This window comes from Rattus norvegicus, chromosome 5 (assembly GCF_021556685.1).
Source record: "Rattus norvegicus strain SHRSP/BbbUtx chromosome 5, alternate assembly SHRSP_T2T, whole genome shotgun sequence".
Lineage (NCBI taxonomy): Eukaryota > Metazoa > Chordata > Mammalia > Rodentia > Muridae > Rattus > Rattus norvegicus.
The window spans coordinates 48,273,901-48,294,617 of NC_141538.1; the positions used below are offsets into that span (position 1 = coordinate 48,273,901).

The 20,717-nt window shown below is 36.2% G+C and overlaps 1 protein-coding gene and 1 long non-coding RNA gene across 7 annotated transcripts in view; one reads left to right on the plus strand and one right to left on the minus strand.

Annotated features, from left to right (window-relative positions):
* Epha7 (Eph receptor A7) overlaps nt 1-20,717 on the plus strand; it is a 159,855-nt gene that overhangs the window by 102,330 nt on the left and 36,808 nt on the right.
* LOC120102846 (uncharacterized) overlaps nt 1-20,717 on the minus strand; it is a 49,453-nt gene that overhangs the window by 16,701 nt on the left and 12,035 nt on the right. Inside the window, exon 3 of the long non-coding RNA XR_015620177.1 lies at nt 13,153-13,279. This is a non-coding gene — a long non-coding RNA (uncharacterized LOC120102846). The remainder of the gene's footprint in view (nt 1-13,152; nt 13,280-20,717) is intronic.

The window sequence follows — 20,717 nt, forward strand, 5'->3', positions numbered from 1 at the left end:
AATGGACAGCATATCATTAATGAGAAATTTGTAATAATGTTCACCATGAGGATATTTTATTTCTGGTAGCACATATTTTCACATTGCTAGATTATTTTCTTACCAAAAATACTTATATTTTCATTGCAATGTTGTCATGATTTCAATTTATGTTCATAATAGGTACACCTTGTATAAACTTACTAATTAAAAATAAATGTAATATATGCTAATTATGTTTAGATCCTATTTTCAGATATGATATTATTTTACTAGAATGTTTTCATACAAAATAGTGTTCTCTCAAAATTAAATTAAGCTATGGCTAACTGTGAGTATGCCTATTCATTATGATATATTTGTTAACACTAATTATATAAACATCTATATATATTTATATATATTTATATATTATATGTGTTAATATATTTAGCGTTTCTTCATAGAAAGATATTTTTAAATCTTTTCTTATTTTTGTTATAATTGAAGGAAAATTTCATTTCTGTCACTAGACTCATAAGAACTTAGTGCTCTTATAGTCAGCAACAGAATTGCACGCAACTTTTATCCTAATGGAAAGGTGGTAGATGAGCAAATGAGCATTGCTGTGTGCTTAACGGACGTGTATTTGCATATCTATTCATAAATTGTTTTGAACTGCGCATGAAGTTTAGCTAAGAATATGGGTTTTGTTTTGTTTTGTTTTGTTTTGTTTTGTTTTGTTTTGTTTCGGAGCTGGGGACCAAACCCAGGGCCTTGCGCTTGCTAGGCAAGCACTCTACCACTGAGCTAAATCCCGAACCCCAAGAATATGTTTTTAATGGGAGAAAACCCATACTCAGTGTTGCAACTCTCTCAATGAATTAAATAGGATGTGGACATTTCAATAGAATCTCTGGCACATAAAATGAAACCTTCAAATTAGATTCTCATGAAAATTTATTATAGAAAACACAAGTATAAGTTTGTTATGGAATTCAAGATCTAAGACCTATTTACTTTACTTTATAGTTATTTTATTCTTATACTTGGTATGAGATTTTTGTGAGTTTTAGGTTTTATAAAAACATGTTTTCTTTTTCATATTTACCCTGAATTTCCCAGAATCACCTCTTTCCCTGTCCTTTCAACATTTTGTTTCTTCTTCTTCTTCTTCTTCTTCTTCTTCTTCTTCTTCTTCTTCTTCTTCTTCTTCTTCTTCTTCTTCTTCTTCTTCTTCTTCTTTCTTCTTTCTTCTTCTTTCTTCCTCCTTTTCTTCTTTCTTCTTCTTTCTTCCTTCTTTTCTTCTTTCTTCTTCTTCTTTTCCAAATTCTTGAAGATCTGTTTGTTCTGCTCATATACTCTTGGATATGTGGATACACCCTTAGCGGGGCAAACAACCTATTCTCTCCCAGCAACTAACAATTTCCACTCACTCCGTGTCTTAGGGATGAGACTGTATGTCCAGATTCTCTCCATGCTGAAATTTAGCCTGATTTCAGTTTGAACCAGTTTTGAACATGCTGTCAGAACCTTTGATTTCATAAATTCAGCTGCTTCGTTGTGACCAGAGATGTCTCCTTGTTTTCTTGTCATCCTCAACCTTCTCTGGCTTTTATACTCTCCCCACCTCCTCTTCCATAATAGGCAAGGAGCTTTGAACCTTGGAAAGGAAGATGTAGAATATTTGTTCCCTTTACAGATAAACATTTTATAGACTCTTACTGCATCTTGGCCAGTGGTGGGGCTGTAGCTCACCATAGAGTCATCTCAGATGAAACTTGAGAGACGAGTTTCTTTATGGAGATAATAATAAATCACTAGAAGTCAGTTTAATACTATGCCCATTTAGCAATAATAGTAGTAATGTTCTCCCCTGGGACCTAAGACATGTCTAGGCATAGGTTCTTGGCCTGATAATCGTGCCAGGTATGAGTTTCTTCTTGTGGACCCGGACTTGTTGCTCCCATGATATTCATGCTACTATTGTGCCTATGGGCATGTCTTCCTCAGGTCATTGGCGTGTAATACATGCCTCACAGTGGGCATGACTGATGTTTACATTTCTTCTTGGAGAGCTTGCATAGCACCTTCCAGTTTTCTAAGTAGAAATGGAGATGCAGGGTCAGTAGCAGCTTTACTTCACATGGACAATAACTCAAGTATTTGCTGTCTTCTGCAATTGGAGTTAGCATCAAGTTCTAGAGGGTAAAAAGAAATGCACTCACAGTAGCCTGTCTTTGAGCATCTGTGGGGCTTCATTATCTAGTAATTGCAGAAGAAGTAACACATTCCTGGTACTGATCCTCTTATTGGTTAGCCTCCAGTGCCTCCTGAGAGCATTATAGGGTAGCTCTGTTTAATATATGTTTACATATGCCTTTTAAAAGCTCTTTAGTTTTATGTATTCTTCCCCATATTTCTTCTTTTAGAGACATATGTGGATTCATTTAGTTCAAACAGATGCATTTTTATATAGTAATTTCCACATGAATTTTTGATCATTAATATAGATATAGTGACATGTGTTCTATTTTCTTAGATTAAAAACAGATTATGTTCTACTATGTTAATATGATACCATACAGGTCAACCTATTTTTAAGCAACACAATTCTGGATCATAACTGTGTGTCAGTCATTAGAATAATAACTATCAAATATTGAAACGTATGTGCAAGCGTTCTGGTTACATAAGAGGAAATATTGTTTTCATTTTTCTGCTTGCTGTGGAAATTGTTTACAAATATGTCACTTAATGGTATTGACAAAGGCAAATCAACTCTACTCTCATTGGTAATAGAATAAACTAATTGTCTGAGATTTCCATCTACTTGGAAATGAAATATATATATATGTAAAACTTTCACAATGCCTCAATTTGTCAGGTAACTCTAAAGTAGCATTAAAATTTATTAGAGAACAAGAGAGAAACTATCTTTGTGAAAACTTAATTTTTCAGTGTGTGTGTGTGTGTGTGTGTGTGTGTGTGTGTGTGTGTGTGTGTGTACGCGCGCGCGCATGCGCTCCAGAATTTTTTTCTCAGATTGGCACTTTTAGATTCAAGTTGCTCAAGTATCTCTTAAAGTTTATCGTAGACAAACAAAAATGGAGGCATAATGATGCTTTGCTTTTTTAAATTTTAACTTTTTAAAATCTACAGATTTTATTCCCCTTCCGGTCCACCCCTGATTGTTCCACATGCCATACCTCTTCCCTGCCACCCACACCCCTGCCCCCCGGTGTCTCCACAAGGATGTCCCCACCCAACCAGAACTCTAAACTCCCTGGGGCTTCCAGTCTCTTGAGGGTTGGCTGCATCTTCTCTGACTGAACCCAGAGCCAGGAGTCCTCTACTATATATGTGTTGGGAATCTCATAAAAGCTGGTATATGCTGCCTGGTTGGTAATCGAGTTTCTGAGAGATCTCAGCGGTCCAGCTTAATTGAGACTGCTGGTCCTCCTACAGGGTTGCCCTCCTCCTCAGCTTCCTCGAGCTTTTCCCTAATTCAACCAGAGGGTCCGCAGCTTCCAGTCATTGGTTGGGTGCACAGATCTGCATCTGATTCAGCTGCTTGTTGGGTCTTTCAGAGAGCAGTCATGATAGGTCCCTTTTTGTGAACCCCATCGCTTCAGTAATGGTGTCAGGTCTTTAAAATGTGATTACCAGTGACCTTTATTAGCATCTTGGAAATCTCTGTGACTTCTGTACCCTAGGGCTGCTTTTGTGTCATCACATGCCACCAGCTTTCCTTAACTACTGTCTTTTCTTAATTCTACCACCTCTCTTTTCTTGTCTTGCACTTCTCTGTTTCACAATCCAATCTTTTCATGCTTTTCTTCTATGAATTCTGTCCTGCACCGAATGTACACATTACAGACCTAATTGTGGCGGAGAAACTTTCCTCCAGGAACTGATATTCTATTGAAGTTAGTTAGTTATCTGACCATTTAAATACATTAATAAGTTGCACTGTATTTTGAGAATGATGAGTAAGAACAGGGGTTGGACCGGAGCAGTGAACCATAGAAATTCAATGAGAATTTTAAGCAACAGAAGCGGCCCGTGTATGCATCCAAAAGACTGTACGCTGCTTCGTGAGTTCTTGTAAATAGAAACTGTAGGCAGGCACCAGAGAAAGTCACACTCAGTGGACTTGTGCCTTTTCACTTAGGTTGCTGGAAAGCCTTGGGCTGGTTTTAGAGAGCTGTGATGTAATCCGACTCTAGAGCCAAGACACTGTAACAACTGTAATCGTATTCCTTGGCCCAGTCTCTTCCTTTCATATCATGGCTAGATGTCCCTTTTATCCAAGGAAAAGAGATATAAAATCCTACTCTACCCCCCCACCCCAGCGTACCATAGAATCTAGGACTAAAAGGTACCAACATTGGTTTAAAAAAAAAAAGAATGATTGATTTGCCTTGGGAAAGTGAAAATAAGCCCTAGTCTCGGCACTGGCATATCTCGAGGTAAATCTTCACAGATGTGTTAGTTTGCCAATAAATGCAAATAATCCAATAAAACTGTTTGCACCGTTTGTGTCTCCAGTCTAGAACTAAGAAAAAAATCCTTAAATTTTCAAACTCTCAAGTCCCTCTATTGTCTTTCAAAATATGAATATCAAGCAAGTATGCCAAATGTAGGCGGATTTAGGCACCTCCACGCCTCCCTCCCAAAATGCCTGTTCAAATCAATTAAAATGCTTCCTCGATGCCCTCATTCACTGGATTCTGTGATTTTATCAGAACGTTTCCATTGTCTCCTTTATTTGAATGCTGTGAAGGGCTGTCTTAAACAACAGATGCAAACCATCTCTCTCCTATTCTCTTCTCAGACATTTATGTGTTGCAGCATGTGAGGAGCATATTAAGTGGCCTTCAGGTAATAGAAGTAAGGTTTCCACAGATAGTGCTTGACAATTCAATCAAAGAAAATCAAGGGGAACGATTTATGGAAAAGGGTGGCTTACCGTTGGCATTCCTGAGGACATTTACAGAATAAAGAGCAGCCCCTTCCTTGCTTGTTACAGTATAAAAATTCAACAGCTGCATAAATCACCTATATACAGGTGAGCTTGAAGTATTTAAAAGGCCAGGGAAAGCCTACTTAATTTCTATTTTAAAATCTAGTACAAATAGTATCTATTTTTAATAATGTATTGGTCATGTAGGTATTCTTTTTTCCTGTTGCTTTAAAATGGAATATATTATATCTAGTTTTATATATCTTCACAGTGGATTTCCATCTCTGGTTCATGACCCCTTTGGGGCTCCCATATCAAATATCCAGTATATCAGATACTTACATTATTATTTATAACCATAGCAAAATTTCAGATATGAAGTTGCTATGAGGCAATTTAATGGCTGTGGGTCACCACAACATGAGGAACTGTATTAAAGCGATGTAGCATTAGGAAGGTTGAGAACGCCTGCCGTCAAGTTTTTGTGGGCTAGATCTAAAATGGTAGACATTACTAATAATTCCTGTCTCTCTGTACAGACTTCATATTAGCATGACTCTCTACTAACATAGCATGTCTTGTACCTATTCCTGGCATCCTCTCTGAATTTTATTAGTATATAAGCCCGGGTACTTTCATTAGAAGAGACTGAGTGAGATGATTTGGTAACAGCAAGACATAGCTAGAGCAATGAGAGAGTATAGTGCTGTCGCCTATGGTGTCAAGAGAGTCTGCCTCTTTCGTTTTTGTTTCCTTTCCTTCCTCCAACTCTCCCATATAACCCCTACTTGCTCTCTTTCAAATGATTTTAAAATATATTTTAATATATTACATATATATATGGATATTTCAATACATATATAATATTTTCCATATATTTTCTGGATATATGTCTTAGAATACATAAAGAACTACAAAACAAAACAGTGTACTTTTTGGAAGAGAGAGTGGGAAAGCTGGACAGACTCCTTGAGATAAAATAAAAAGCATGTTGTGGAATACAACTCCTCGTTTCTGATCAGTGTGACTGCAAACAGGGTTTCAACTGAAACAGCCCGAGCTGTAAGCAAATCAGATTGAGCTTCAAGGCAGGGCAGTTGTGTTTGGAAAGTCATAACTCTGAGAATAAAGTTTGACATGTATGGAGTTTATGGCCTTGTGATCTCTGATTCGACGTGTGGTTTCCTTACTCTGTGTGAAATATGTAGCCACACTTCAGGAAGTGGCTTTGAGGCTAGACAGTCTGCTGGCACCTGGCTGCGTATTCGTAATGATGTTAACCAGTAAGATATGGCTAAAGTCGGGGAACATCTTCTCCCTTTCTTTCTATTTTAGATGTGCTCTCCATAGGGCTACATCTCTTCATGACTCCATGTCCCTCAATGCAGAACTCTCTTCCAGTAACTGTTTTTCTCCAGCTCTTCCCCACTAAGGTCACAAAAGCAAGGATAACTTCATTTATAAGCTTTTTTTAGCACCCATAATAAGAATCAGAGCTACTTGTTTCCAATACTGGATTTTCTATATTGGATCCAGTTGTATTCAATTTACAGGAAACGCTAATAAATAAATCAGTCTAACTCAGAGAGTCCTATGTCAGTGGTCACCACCAGCATACATGAGTGAGGGTAATGGAATCTTAGGAAGGGAAGCGAGAGCGGGAATGTAAATCGTGGTTTGGTAAGGAAGGCTGAAGCCTAGGCTGACCCATGTGATACTTAGAGAAGTGACCAGTGGAGAACCAGAGATCAAAATAGTAAGGGATCATGACTACTAACGCACCGCTTCCATGGTAGTTAATGTCGGCATGCATTGTAACAGGACGAGCACGAGCCCTGGAGTGTGTAGATGATGGCAACTTCAGATAGAAAGCGTGTGACCTCGGTATGCCTATCAGCCTATCAGCTGCTATGTAAACATAATCCTGATTCAGAGCTTGCGAATAAAAGACTCAAAGAACAGATTTACCCAACTGGCAAGTTTGGTGCTCTGCTAAAGAGACTGCAAGCTGAAAAATAAGCAAGTTTTCTATATGGAGGCAAGAGTTTTAGAATTACTGACCAAGCCCAGCCATTGGTGGCACACACCTTCAATCGCAGCACTCAGGAGACAGAGGCAACGGAATCACTTGAGTTCTTGGCCAGTGTGATGTACAAAGCAAGTCCCTGCGGCAGCCAGTGTTACACAGAAAAACCTCATCCCAAAAAAAAAAAAAAAATCAAACCAAAACTACTACTACTACTACTAATAATAATAATACAAAATAAAATATAATTACTAATTGTAGACTGATACATTTTATAGATGTCTGATTTATTTAATAAAGATTATAAAGTTATTAACAACAGACATTTATTTCTAAAATTTTACTCCTTGAATATCACATATAGTTATGCATTTGTAGAATAGATTTTCATTTTAGGAAATATGTTTTAGCCTCTGAAAATTCCTGGCCCGCTCTCTACACTATGGGATTCGCGTCAGGAACTTGTGAATATGTTCGTTTCATACAATCAGAGAAACTGAGAGAATAATTTAACCAATTTAAGAATTTTCTCATATTTTCTAACTAAAGTACTTTACATGAATTTGCCATGTTTGCATAATATACTACTAAAATAGGAAGTTCAGTTGGGATCAATTTTAAATCTGTGCGCGTGTGTTTCAGACTTACTGGTTGATGGCTGTGATGTGCTGGGAAAACCTTATTCATAAATAAGTTAGGAAATCCTGACTCCTGTGTTCTTCATTTCTTAAATGGCTTAAGTTTTATGTTAAAATTTTAACTTATCAAGATGTGTCTAATGTGGAACTGTTCCTGACTCCTTTCCCACTAATCTCTCCAAGCTCTTTGATGCTATTTACTGTAAAGTGCCTCCTTCACACAGCCTTTTGAAATGCTAATTTTTTCCCAAGGCTATATAGAGATGAAGCCAATTTCCAGACTTTCTGATCTTATTTAATTCTTCATTATTTGTCTCGTTTGCCAAATGACATTGTTTTACTTATCAAAGATTTAGATGTTTATATTTTATAATTTGTGTCACCTAATTACAGTTATCTCAGTTTTATAAACTTTCATGAACCATTCGTTTTTTTACATCTGAATTTTAACTTAATTTTAATTTTTTTCGTGTTGATTTATTTTTTTCTTACCCTGAGGACATTGTTTAGTTATGATCTCATTGAAGTTATGAATTAATTTGGTTACAATTGATATCAGTCCAACACCAAATTTCCCATCAAAGAACATAGGACATCACTATGTTTAATTAGATAGATCTTTTTATAGTCCCATAAATATCATATTCTTTATATAAGACCTAAATGATTAAAGACAAATAAAGATTGACGTATATAATATAAAGGCTAAAATTTTCCATTGATAAAATTACAAATATTTGCTTTATTTTAAAAATAAAATAGGAGTGTCTAGGGGTGAAATATTTCACAAATCACAAAATAAATAATCACTCATACAGTCTTCCCCAGTGAACTTTTTCACTAGCAGTGTCTACACCACATCAAGTGTTTCATGCTGTACCTAGATATGTAGCCTTTCAAACTCTACAAGGAAAAGAAATCTCCCTGGTTCCAACCCAGGAATCACAGTGTAGCAAAACAGAAAAATCAATGCCCAAAATACAAGAAAATCTGAATTCTATGGAACTTGTACCAAAATTCTATCTTCCTTTTACCCTTTCCTCCTTTTTCCTAATGATTTTTAACTTTAACTAAAGTTTAATTACATCACTGCTCCTTCCCTAATGCTCTCTCCAACCCCACTCCTTCCAATTTCTCCCACACCTTTATTCTCTCAACTCTGTGGTCTTTCGTCTTTGATTATTGTTGTCAGATAGATACAAGTATAGATGTAGCTACAGATATGAATGCATAAATATATAAGTAAACCAGCTGAGTATATTTAGTGTGGTGTGTATGTGTGTGTGTGTGTGTGTGTGTGTGTGTGTGTGTGTGTGTGTGTGTGTGTGTGTGTGCGCGTGTGTGTGATTTCAGGGCTCGGGTAAAAAAAAATCTTCAACACAAAGCAAGTTAAAATTCAGATGTGAAAACTGAACTGTTCATAAGAGTTTATAAAACTAAGGTAACTGTAATTAGGTGACACAAATTAGAGACTAATCCCAGGGGAAGTGGAATTCTTACCTCTCTCAGCAGCCCTTAGTTGTCTGTGGTTCTTTGTCTAGGGGTGAAGCGCCATGTGATTTCCCACTCGCAACATTAGTATATTTACTCGTGCTATTGTTTGGATAATGTTTGGGGAGGAGTATTGTAAATACTCCTGTATTGTATTGTAAATTCCCTGTTCTTTCTAGGAGACGTATTCTCACGGTTATTTTACTTCTTGAAACTCGGGGTCTGCATGTAATTTTCTGATTTGCTCAATAAGAAAACTGAACTAAACTCTATTGGATAAAGAGTCAGCAGATTCTTAAGTTTTTCCTGTGACATTAGTAAAAGTTGAGAAGAACTCAGCCATGAGTTATAATCATGGCAAGTATTATAAGCACTGAAATTCAGTCCCGGGCAAACCTGTGATATTTCATAAACCAAGAAGCTGAGGTAAACACAATATATAAAGGCATATATATATATATATATATATATATGTGTGTGTGTGTGTGTGTGTATACATATATATATATATATATAATGTCTTACACATGTAAAACTGTACCCCAACCTTCATCTGTGTGACATAAGTAAATACCTTATCTTTGTGGACTTTCAAACACCCTTGCATAAAACATCTCTTGACTATATCACTGTTTTCTTCGAAACTTGTCAGTTTTGTCCATGTCCATTATACCCTGAATTTTCTTCATCTGTGTATTATATCTTAACTGTGTGCTTATCTTAACTCAAAATTGTCAATAGGCCAAAAGCAGAGGAGATGAAAGAAAGTCACAGAAGGAATCCCTGGCTAGCAGAGTCAGTGGATACCACATGTTTCTTTGAAACGTACCCTGTTGGGTGGTGAATATCTAAAGGTAACCTTTGCTCAGCAGAGGAGTAATGTTGCTCATACTCACAGAATCCTGAGATGATTCCTTTCTAAACCTGCGCAGAATCGCGTGCAGCATATTAATGTGGCAACAGGGATGTCTTGAATGTTCTTGACAGAGATGTATGCTGAGGTAGAAACTTAGTAGCTTACAAAGCAATTAGCTCAGGCTTTTGTAGTGTGGCTTCATGCAGGCTTGGAGTTGCAGTATATCTGAGCTTCAATTACTGAGTTCCTGTTTTCGGTAAATAGCTGCCCTGTAGGTTGCTAAGTGCTATGGCTGACAGGCTGTATATGAAAAAGCTTTTATTTTAATAACCAGTGGCAACTTGCACTTATAAAAAAAAACCTTTCATTTCTCAAAATACTTCTTTGGTTCAAACCCACTGAAGAGAATTGCAGTCACCTCTGGGAGAGTAGACCTAAACCAGTTATTAACCAAGGACCAAATGGGACATCAAAGAATAGGAGTTTCTAATACCAGAGTCAGGGAGCAAAATGGATCCTTGAAATGAGCCTTGCGGTCTGTATGTCTCAGTTCCAGAGACAGGAACCAGAACGCATTCGTGAATGAGGCTTAAGGTTTGTGTGCCTAAGATTGAACAAAGAGAAGTTATATTTCAAAATGTTTTATTTAAGACCACTCTACAATAACCTGGAAATAAGCTACCTCATCTGTCTCAGTGAAAAATCAAGTGTGCCCAGACCATGAAGAAGTGGTGGTGTAACTGTCAGCTGTTAGAGCCATGTGTTTTGTGAGCTTAGAAATTATTTTAACCCATCTCTTAGTGACAAACTGGCGAGAGTGCCTTTCCTAAAGATAACTTATATTAATCAATTAGGAGAATGTTTTTGGACTTTATCAGTGTGTAGCATAGGGAAGTTGGAAAATCAATAGAAATCCATCAAAAACATATTTTGGAATAAATTTCAAATTTTAGAATAGATAGATTTTGTGTACTAAATTTATGAAACGTTATGAGATATAAAAAAATATGGCCATTAGTATTGTGAAGCAATTTGACCTATCCAGTCCTTACTGTTTCCTCTCATTTTTTTATGGCAGAGGAAGATAAAATCTTTTTTATGAGACGTCTCCAGTACACTACAGCTTCAAACTTCTATCCTCAGGATCTACATTTTATGTCATGTATCCATTGCACTTGGGATCCGTGTCACTCATCTACATGTCACTTCTACCCCACCTATAATATACATAGACATACACTTACATACAAATACACATACATATGTATATATATATGTGCGTGTGTGTATGTATATAATGTTTTCATTATCATATTCATGTCTGCTTTAATGTGTATGTTTATGACATAATTGGTTGATTTTCTGAATTAATTGGAAAAGGAAAATGACTAGGGAGAGCTAAACCAGCTTTGGAGGAAATCATGTGAAGATGTATGTGAGAATGGTCCAATTCAGAAAATTTATTCTGATGAGAGTGAAAGCTAAATAACATAAAGGGATAGAGTTCCCTACAATTAGAAGAAACAGATATTCAGTTAACTCACTAGTTTACACATAGTAAATAAAAATCAATTTCATGGAAAACATTGTTAAAACCAAAGTGTCCTTCTGACACTTGATTCAATAAATAATTATCAGGGAAACCCTCTCTATGATAAAAGTTTTGATACAGATGACTATAAAATAAAAATATTAATATAAGCCACTTACTGGGAGAAAATATCAAATATGTGAAACATATGGAATCATATTATTTATATATTCTTAGAAGTAACAAAAATCTTAAAACAAAATTATGAAGAAAATATTATCAAATGTGAAAAACTGAACCAAGAAGAATGGGTAATAATTTAATAAACGAGAAAAAATGGCTCACACTGAGAGTGTGGCGAGATGGCTCTGTAGCACAGCCCATGCTTGTCATCTCAGCACTGGGAGGTCTAGAGCTTGCTGGCCTCCCAGGCTAGCCAAGTCAGGTTCATGGAGAACCTCTCCCCATCCTCATTCCTGCCCTCCTTCCTCCCCCCTCCCCCCTCCCCCTCCCCCTCCCCCTCCCCCTCCCTCCCTCTGCCATCTCATCTTCTCACAGCTTTCCCCTTCCCCTTCCTTTTCTTCTCAATTTCAAAATGTAATCAAGATTGTAGGATTTGCAACGTTGTTCTGGGTTCCACAGAATAAAAGGGAGATCATAACCTTTAAATAACAACCTTTAGGAATTAAATACCCAGCAGACAATCTCATCTAGCTTGAGAAAGAGTTCTCATGTTCCACGTGACTTCAATAAGTTGTGTCCAAACAAAGCCATGTATGGAGTAATATTCTATTTACTCCATGTTCTGTGGCCCTCACATTTGATTTTCAGCAATTCCTCATATGAATTTTAATTATATAAAACTATATAATAAAATGAAAATGTGTGGGTATGAATATTGAAAAAATATAATCATAGTTTACTACACTGAAATACATTTTATATTTATAATTATATATAATATATTTGTAATGAAACTCTCTAATACAAATGCATACCAATGTGACATTTTTGTTAAAATCTCTGCACTTTGGAAAACTCCCTTTAATAAATATCCAACTAGTTTTTCTTCAAAGAATAGAAATCGTTAGTTAGATATGGTGATATATGCTATAACAATAGTATTACATGAGTCCACCATCAGCCTGATGTATATAGTAAAACCCAGTTTATTTTTTAAATATGTATGTTTGTATATAATATATAGATAAATAAATTTTTAGAATATATATGATGGAAACATATTCTTCAGTTTTAGAATGTTAAAACATATTTAAATTAATATTTATTCCTTCAGAACATTTATTCCCTAGCAAGAATGAGTAGATTCAAATTTAGCTACTTTAGTTTTCTCAGATATATCACCCCCTATACACTTATGACTCAGAGTCCATCGTTGAAACCTAGGCTATATATTTTCATCTCTGCTTTCAAAATCTTAGCGTATTAAGACTCTCCTCAGCTGACATCCTTGAAGTTGACATCGTCCTGTGACTGAGTAGATAGCAGCAAGAAATTCAATTACAGCAAGTCAGCTCTGTCATTGCACCTGTCGGCTTGCACGGAAAATGATTTGTAAATTGGGCTTTATCTTTCCCATCCCATAAATCTGCTGTCCATAATTGACACTTGTCAACATAGATGAATAGTGGGAGAAAGAAAACAGAAAGTAAATGAGTGGCCCACCTGGGAAAACGATGTCTTGCTGCCCGTGGGAGTCATTTACAAACAGCAGTACCCAGGAACCGGAGTGTGTGTCCCCAAGCAGGTGGCCAGCATTTTCTTCGTCAGAAGTGCAGTCCAGGGCTGAATCCTAATGAAGACAGAACGCAGTAATAGCAATTAACACTCACTCAGCATTTTTTCCAGAGGATATAAATATTACTTCCAGGAAAACAAGGGCTCCCTTCCTGTGTTGAAGCCGAACACTGCTGCACATTTCTAAGTACCGGGTTTGGTGTCTGACCTGTCAGAATGCATTCATGAGGCAAGCATTTTGCCTGTCTAGGGAGTTGATATTGTCACTTGTTACACAATTCAGCATCAGTTCAAAGTTGTTTGATACCAGTGTTGACAGATTGGTTTTAAAAAAGACATAAAAACGATGATATTTTCTTTCAAATCTCAAAGAAGCAGGGTTTCATAAAGACAATCTTGGGAGCAAACACTAACCACGTACACATGACAGAAAAGCCTTCAGGTTGCAGTGCCTACCTGGCTTATTTAACTCCACATCTTCTTCTTCCAACGTTTATCTTAAATTTTGAAGCACTCAATTTTAAACGAGCAAAGTTATTTCGAAAATGCATTAATAATCTTTTGATTATAAAAAATCATTTTTAGACTATCACCCAAAGTATAATGAAAATATAAATGCATAAATGTAAGTGATAACAGATTGAGCACTTTGCAAACTAAATTAGCAAGCTGAATTACGGTTTCAAATCATTAGCCATACAACATGATTTTACACTCTCTTCTCCACATACCCAGCTTATCAACAACTCGATTCTTTAAGTATGCCCTTTTTATTTTAAAATGTTTAATTTTTTATGAAAACAGTTTTTAAATTGCTGTGAACATTTCATGTCCAAATCATTGTCATTTTTATAACTTGAAAGCGTAACGTTTTCTTTACCCCTTTGCTTTCAACAATCAGCGTGAATATAAAATTTGCATCTTCTCCAAAATGAGAGCAGAGCATTAGAAATGGAGCATTGGGGGGAGGATTATTTATGTGACACAACCCCATCACAATTCTTCCTCCCCTTCAGTGCTGGCTCAGTGAGATTTCTGTTGAACTAGGTAATGCTTGCAGAAGTGAAGCGTGGTTACATTTATATGTCAGAGGAACCAATATGTTATTGTCTAAGAGGTAAGCCACTTCTCCATGCGGTGGCTATGGAATAGCTGATGTATAGATGCTGGAATGACACCTGGGACATTCTTGTAGAATGATAAAATAACATGTATTCACAGAATAATGTAGAGATCAGCAGTCAAGGTCAGCTTGTCTTGAAACTCTCATCTTCCTCACTCTACATCCTATATGTGCTAGTCATGCTTGGTTCTTAACATATGTGTGTGTGTGTGTATTATAAATGTATAATGTCTATAAAGTATATAATATATTTTATATATTATAAGCTATATATAATATAATAATGCAATACAAGAGTTGAATTAAAGCACTTTAAAGCATCCAAGTAACAAAAAGAAAATTGGCTTCACTTTAGAAAACTTATTGTAAGAATTATAATAATGATTTTGAGTCACAATTTTTATCACTTAGCATAGGAAGTCTTTGAAAAGAAAATTCACTATAATCTGAAAATATCAGGCTGTAATAAATATTCAGCATTTGCAATACAATACATTATGTAGTCAATATTATTCTTACATGAAAATGTGTGTTTATGAGGGATATGTAAATTTAGATAGCTTCTACAAAATCACGTGCTAAAAGCAGTGAGTTGTTCCAGCAAGTAGGGAACCTGCCAACCGATTCTGAATCCTAAGGTTTACTTCCAAGGAACCCACGTAGTAGATGAAGGAAACTGATTCTTCGAGTTACCCTCTGATGTCCACACCTCATGGCACACATGTGCATGACGTGCATAAATAAATATAGAAACGGTAGTCATATTTTCTGTTAACAGATAAGGTAGAAATTGGCATCATTATAAAGTTTTAGCTAGCATTCAGATGAAATAACGGGAATGGATTAATTTTCTGTTATGTATTGTGAAGTCAGAGTTACACTTTAATTTCTTCCTTTCCTAATTATTCACATTATTGCCAAACATCGCTCATTTTTCAAAAATCATCGTCATCATTTCTGTATTTCGTACTAAGACATGTGGTTCCTGGCAGCTTAGCAGTTGTGGTAAGATGTCATCATTAATAAGTGAGAGTGCAGTCACTGAACATTTTGTTCATGGCTTCAAGTCCCATGGCTTTCAAGCCACACTAGACTGACTTGGAAATGTGATCTTCCCACTCTGGGATTTTATGCAATTATTCAACTTGATGTTCATTATGTATGGTGCTCATGTGTATGCAGCCACATGTTTATGTGCATGTTGGTGACTCCGTACTCCGTGTTGTCTTTATGTGAGGAATAAGGCATAACACAATTCTTCAAACTGGCTAGTACGATGCAGAGTAACAGGAATCCTTAGTAGCTTCCAAAAATATTTGATGCATTAATACAAACATATTTATGTAATATTTTGAAAAATCTATATGTTATATGGTTTTATGCATTCTATATATTCAACAATTATCTTTTTTATTATTTTTATTGGATAGTTTTTAATTTACATTTCAAATGTTATTCCCTTTCCTGGTTTCCAGTCCATAAACTGACTATATTTTTAAAGTTTCATAATCCTTTTATCATTTTGAGTTATGTGTTGTTATCAATAGTCACGTTGGTGATTAGTTCTTTCAAAACAGCAGTAACCTGGCACCAAACTTAGCATTCCTTATGTTTCTTTTTAGTGGTGGAATTATAATATATTACTCAACATTTGTTAAATATTTGTTTTAGCTCTATGATTATGTGCCTAATATTAACTGTCTTTTACCATATATATATACACATATGCATGTATACATAATACATGTTATATTATATAATATAATATATATGCATGCATATATGATGTAAGCATATATGAATCATGCAATGCATACACATATGAATTACATATATAGGTATATATGAGAAGTCCTTTAAATTCAGAAGAACGTACTTATAAAATATAGTATAAAGAACTGGCTATTCAAAATAAATTCTTAATAAGTACCAACCACAGAAAATATGACTTTCATTTTTCATTGATATGAGCAGTTTCTAAATAAAGTATGTTTCACGATTGCTTTGTTTGCCATCTGTGACACATTAAAACAGGAGTGAGAGATGTTTTCATAAGTATTACAGAATTTTTCAGAGAGGGGTACCACTGGAAAATATTTATTACTAGACCAAATGGAATATGTACTCACTTGAAAAAGAAATTGAGCATGTTGGTCACTAAACTGAACAGATTAGGTGAGCATCTGCAGAGTAATATTTGCAACATCAGTTATTGGGATGTCTCAGGTGCGGAGTCAAAATGTGTCATTGTGGACTTGTGTTTTTATTTCTCTACTAATAAGGAAATAAAGATCAGATCTATAATATGAATTGCCTAATACTCGGGTTGCTTTCTGCTAACCCCTGAGTCTTAAAATACGAGGACATTTGTCTTCGTGAGGAGCCCAGCGGGCTGTTGCAGCAGGCAAGCGAGAGCGAGCATGTAAGGAACCCATCAGCTTCACATCTCAGGATACAGACAGACGTTGCCAAAGCTTGGTCACAGTTTGTGAATAGTCTGCCAGTTTAAGGGAAAGAATCTCTTTAAAAGAATGGTTAACCTAAAATTAACACTGAAATGAGAAAATGAGAAAGGGTTGCTTTTTATCTATAGGAAAATCTAGTGTGGTTTAAATCTTTCCCCAAGTCCTAGTTTGTGAATCATCCACAACCGTGGTCTTTACCTACCTGAGTCTTACACAACTATGTTGGTTCAATCAGATGAATCCTGTGATGATTTTGAAATTTAAAAAAACTAATAAGCAGAAGGGAACAATACTGAAATGTTATATTTTATTGTTGGAATATAATAGAATCTTCTATCCCTTATTTAAAAAAACCCTCATTCAAGTAAAAGACAACATCCTCAACTGAAAACGTTTCTCTGCCCTGTAAGAGGTCATTGTCAGTGTGCTTATACAAGAGTATAAAGACCATTTGTATTTTTAGAAGGTCGAGAGCCAAGGCTTTATATCCTGACTGATAAAAATCCATTCTGTAAATATTCTGTCTTTAAAGCAAGGCAAACTTTTAATAGTTGTCGGTAGTTTAAATAAGGCAGTGGATGGCTTTAAACTCAAGGAAAGTTAGAAATGGAACCCGGTTTTCTGACAGACCAAGCAAAGAAGTGGTTCAGAATATGTCTCAAGTTTCCTCAGCAATGAACAGTGAAATCGCTGGGTCTTTATTTTCTATACCACATAGTGTATGGCATTTGTTTTTAAAGGGGCATGTCTTGATAGCGTTCTCCCCACTAGAGTAATTTTATTTCATTTTTACTATAAAGTATCCTTTTGAAATTACTTAAAATTTAGGTTTTTGCTTTCCATCTTGCTGTTAGTGATGAAGTAGATCATATTATAAAACTGGGTCATTTATTTGATAAAGCTATAAATGTATTATTTACGTATCTAACAAAGTCAGCATGTGTTATGAAAGGCAGTGGACTCACACCTTAAAATGGCAGTGTAAGTTCCTGACCAAACTTCAAAGGAATCATTCCTAAGCCCAGCTGCTTATCACCGTACACACGCATTCATCTATGCACGAGAAAGACAACTGTGCCAGAATTGGAATTTAGAGTGTCTGATTTTAGAAGAGAATTATTCTGGAATGGGTCCCACACAACAGTTATCTTAATAGAGAAAAAATAAATAGATTTTTTTTGCTACATGCCAGAACTGATTTTCAATATTTAATAGTAATTTAGACATATATTTCTACTATAACCTATTTGTAAACTATGGATATTTCTCTTTGGATCTCAGAATCCCCAGCACCGTGCAGTTCATTTTATTGCTCAAGGTCACACAGCAAAGAAGCAGTGAATCCCACTGCAAAGCCAGCAGTCTGTCTCTTAACCCTTCTGCAACAGTATATCAACATTTCAGGAAAATCAGACGAACTGGGGAAATAAAATATGAACTCATGTGTGATTCCTAGCAACAAAAATTATATATTAGCTGGCATAGGAGAAATGGTGTTTTAACTAGTTGTTACTTAAGGCTGCTGACCAGAAAATCATGAGCCCAATCCTTAACCTGGTTTGATACTGCCTCCACATTAGCATAGATAGATGGGTAGATAGATAGATAGATAGATAGATAGATAGATAGATAGATAGATAGATAGATAGATAGATAGATGGACAGATGGACGGATAGATAGATAGATAGATAGATAGATAGATAGATAGATAGATAGATAGGCAGATAGGTAGACAGACAGACAGATAGACAGACAGACAGACGGACGGACGGATGGACAGACAGACAGACAGACAGACAGACAGACAGACAGACAGACAGACAGACAGACAGATAGATAGATAGATAGATAGATAGATAGATATAGAAAGATAGAGAGATATATTATACATACAATGCCACCAGATCTTTGATAACTAATTTGGATGCATATTCCACTACCTAAACATGCAGTTATAATTTATAACACTAAAATCAAATGTTTTATTGTTTCCCTTTACACTGTCTCCAAAAGATTTGCTGGCCCCTGGCTTGCATTGTGTCCACTGTGTTTTGCCTTCTAATTATGTGTACGCACCTCCTTTGACCTTTTTGTGAGTTAAGATTTCCTTAATGGGTATTTACTATGTAGCTTAGTTGATGGAGTGTTTTTCGATCATGTATTTAGCTCTGGGTTCAATGCTCAGCACTACAGAGCCTCGACATGGTATTGCCTATGTGTGCCCTCAGGATTCATGAAGCAGGTACTGAAGGATGAGGAGTTCAAGGTCATCCTCAGCTATGTAGAAGGTTTAGACCAACCTAAATTACCTGGGACCCTGTCACAGAAAGGCAACTGATTTTTTAGAAGGCAGGAGGTCAGACTTCATTATCTATCATCTCTGTAGTCCATAGAATTCTTTATACTATACTATACCATTATACTATAATCGCTCGTCGAAAAACTATGTGCTGAAGTTCTGAATGAGCAGAGCTCACATCCAAAAATCAATAGGAATGTTAATGGCGATCTGCTTTGGGGCATTTTAGTATAACAGTGAAGGGTACTTGACTAATACTGTAGTTCTCTGAAAAGACGCTGCTACTCAGAATGTCAGTATAGAAGAGATAAGTAGCTTTTCTCAGAAGGAAAGCATTCGAGGAAGCTGTATAGAAAAATAACTGCTTCTTTCACTAAGAAACCTTGCTTGAAAAAAAAATACCAGTTAAGCAACACACAAAAGCCGGCCTTATGGTACGGTCGGTGTATATCTGACACAGGCCTTCTCAGCAAAGTATGGAAACTGTCCTTGAGTAGTCAGTCTGTGCCTTAGAGGGCGCCTGCTCTAGAATGCTTTGAATAACAATGATTTCAGTATTTGTTTCCTTTTACAACAGTTATTCTAAGTGAATCTTTACACTTGACTCATCTTGCCCCTCGATCATAGAGCCTTATCCTCCACTTTCCACCCGTAAAGAGAAGAGTCTAAAACATTTCTTTCTCCTTAGAAAATTTGTATTAACTAACTGGTGCATGGGCAGTTTTATTCATATTAATCTATTACAGAAAGTGGTCGGAAATTCTCATGCTCATGTTAGTGAGGACATGGTCCAGTAAACAGCATATATATATATATATATATATATATATATATATATATATATGATTGTTTGTTTTTTTGTTTTTAATCTCTACTTGGTCTAATCTCTTCAGGTACCAGCAGATGGTACAAGTATTATTTTTCTTTTTGTATAACAGACACCCACGGTGTTTCCACCTGCCCTTCTTAGCTTCCTCCCACCAAGGCAGAGCCTCTGTTATAAATGAGTTAATAGGAAAAAGGGTATTTTGGCTCATTGTTTCGGGGGTTCTAGCCCCAATATGATCATATCTGTTGATTCTGGGCCAGTGGAGAGGCACAGAATTATGGAAGCTAGAACATGTGGTTGAGGCTTTTGACACCATTGCAGACAGGAAGCAAAGAGAGAAAGAGAGGGAGGATGGAAGGGAGGGAGGGGAGAAAAAAGGGAGGGAGGGAAGGAAGGAGGGAAGGAGGGAGGATGAGAGGATGAGGACCACGTGCTCTTTCAAATGCATGTCCCAGTGACCTAGTTCTTCCAGAGATTCCCCAGTATATACAGTTTCCAGCACCTCCCAGAGCAGAATCTCACATGGGGCCTCTAATTATGCTTCTGCTGCCTACTTTCAGGACACGAAGTACCTGGAATTATTAGTCAGGTAGGAGCAAAAATGAGAAATAGGATGTGAAAGTCTAGGCTTACCTGGAGCCTGGCTCTTTCTCATAACCTTCACGGTGTCTATATTACTCAACTGCTTCACGGTGAGATAGAAATCACAATATCTCTCCACCTTGTAGTGTTATAAGGTAGAAAAGATAATTCAAAATGAAAACCCTAGAATTATA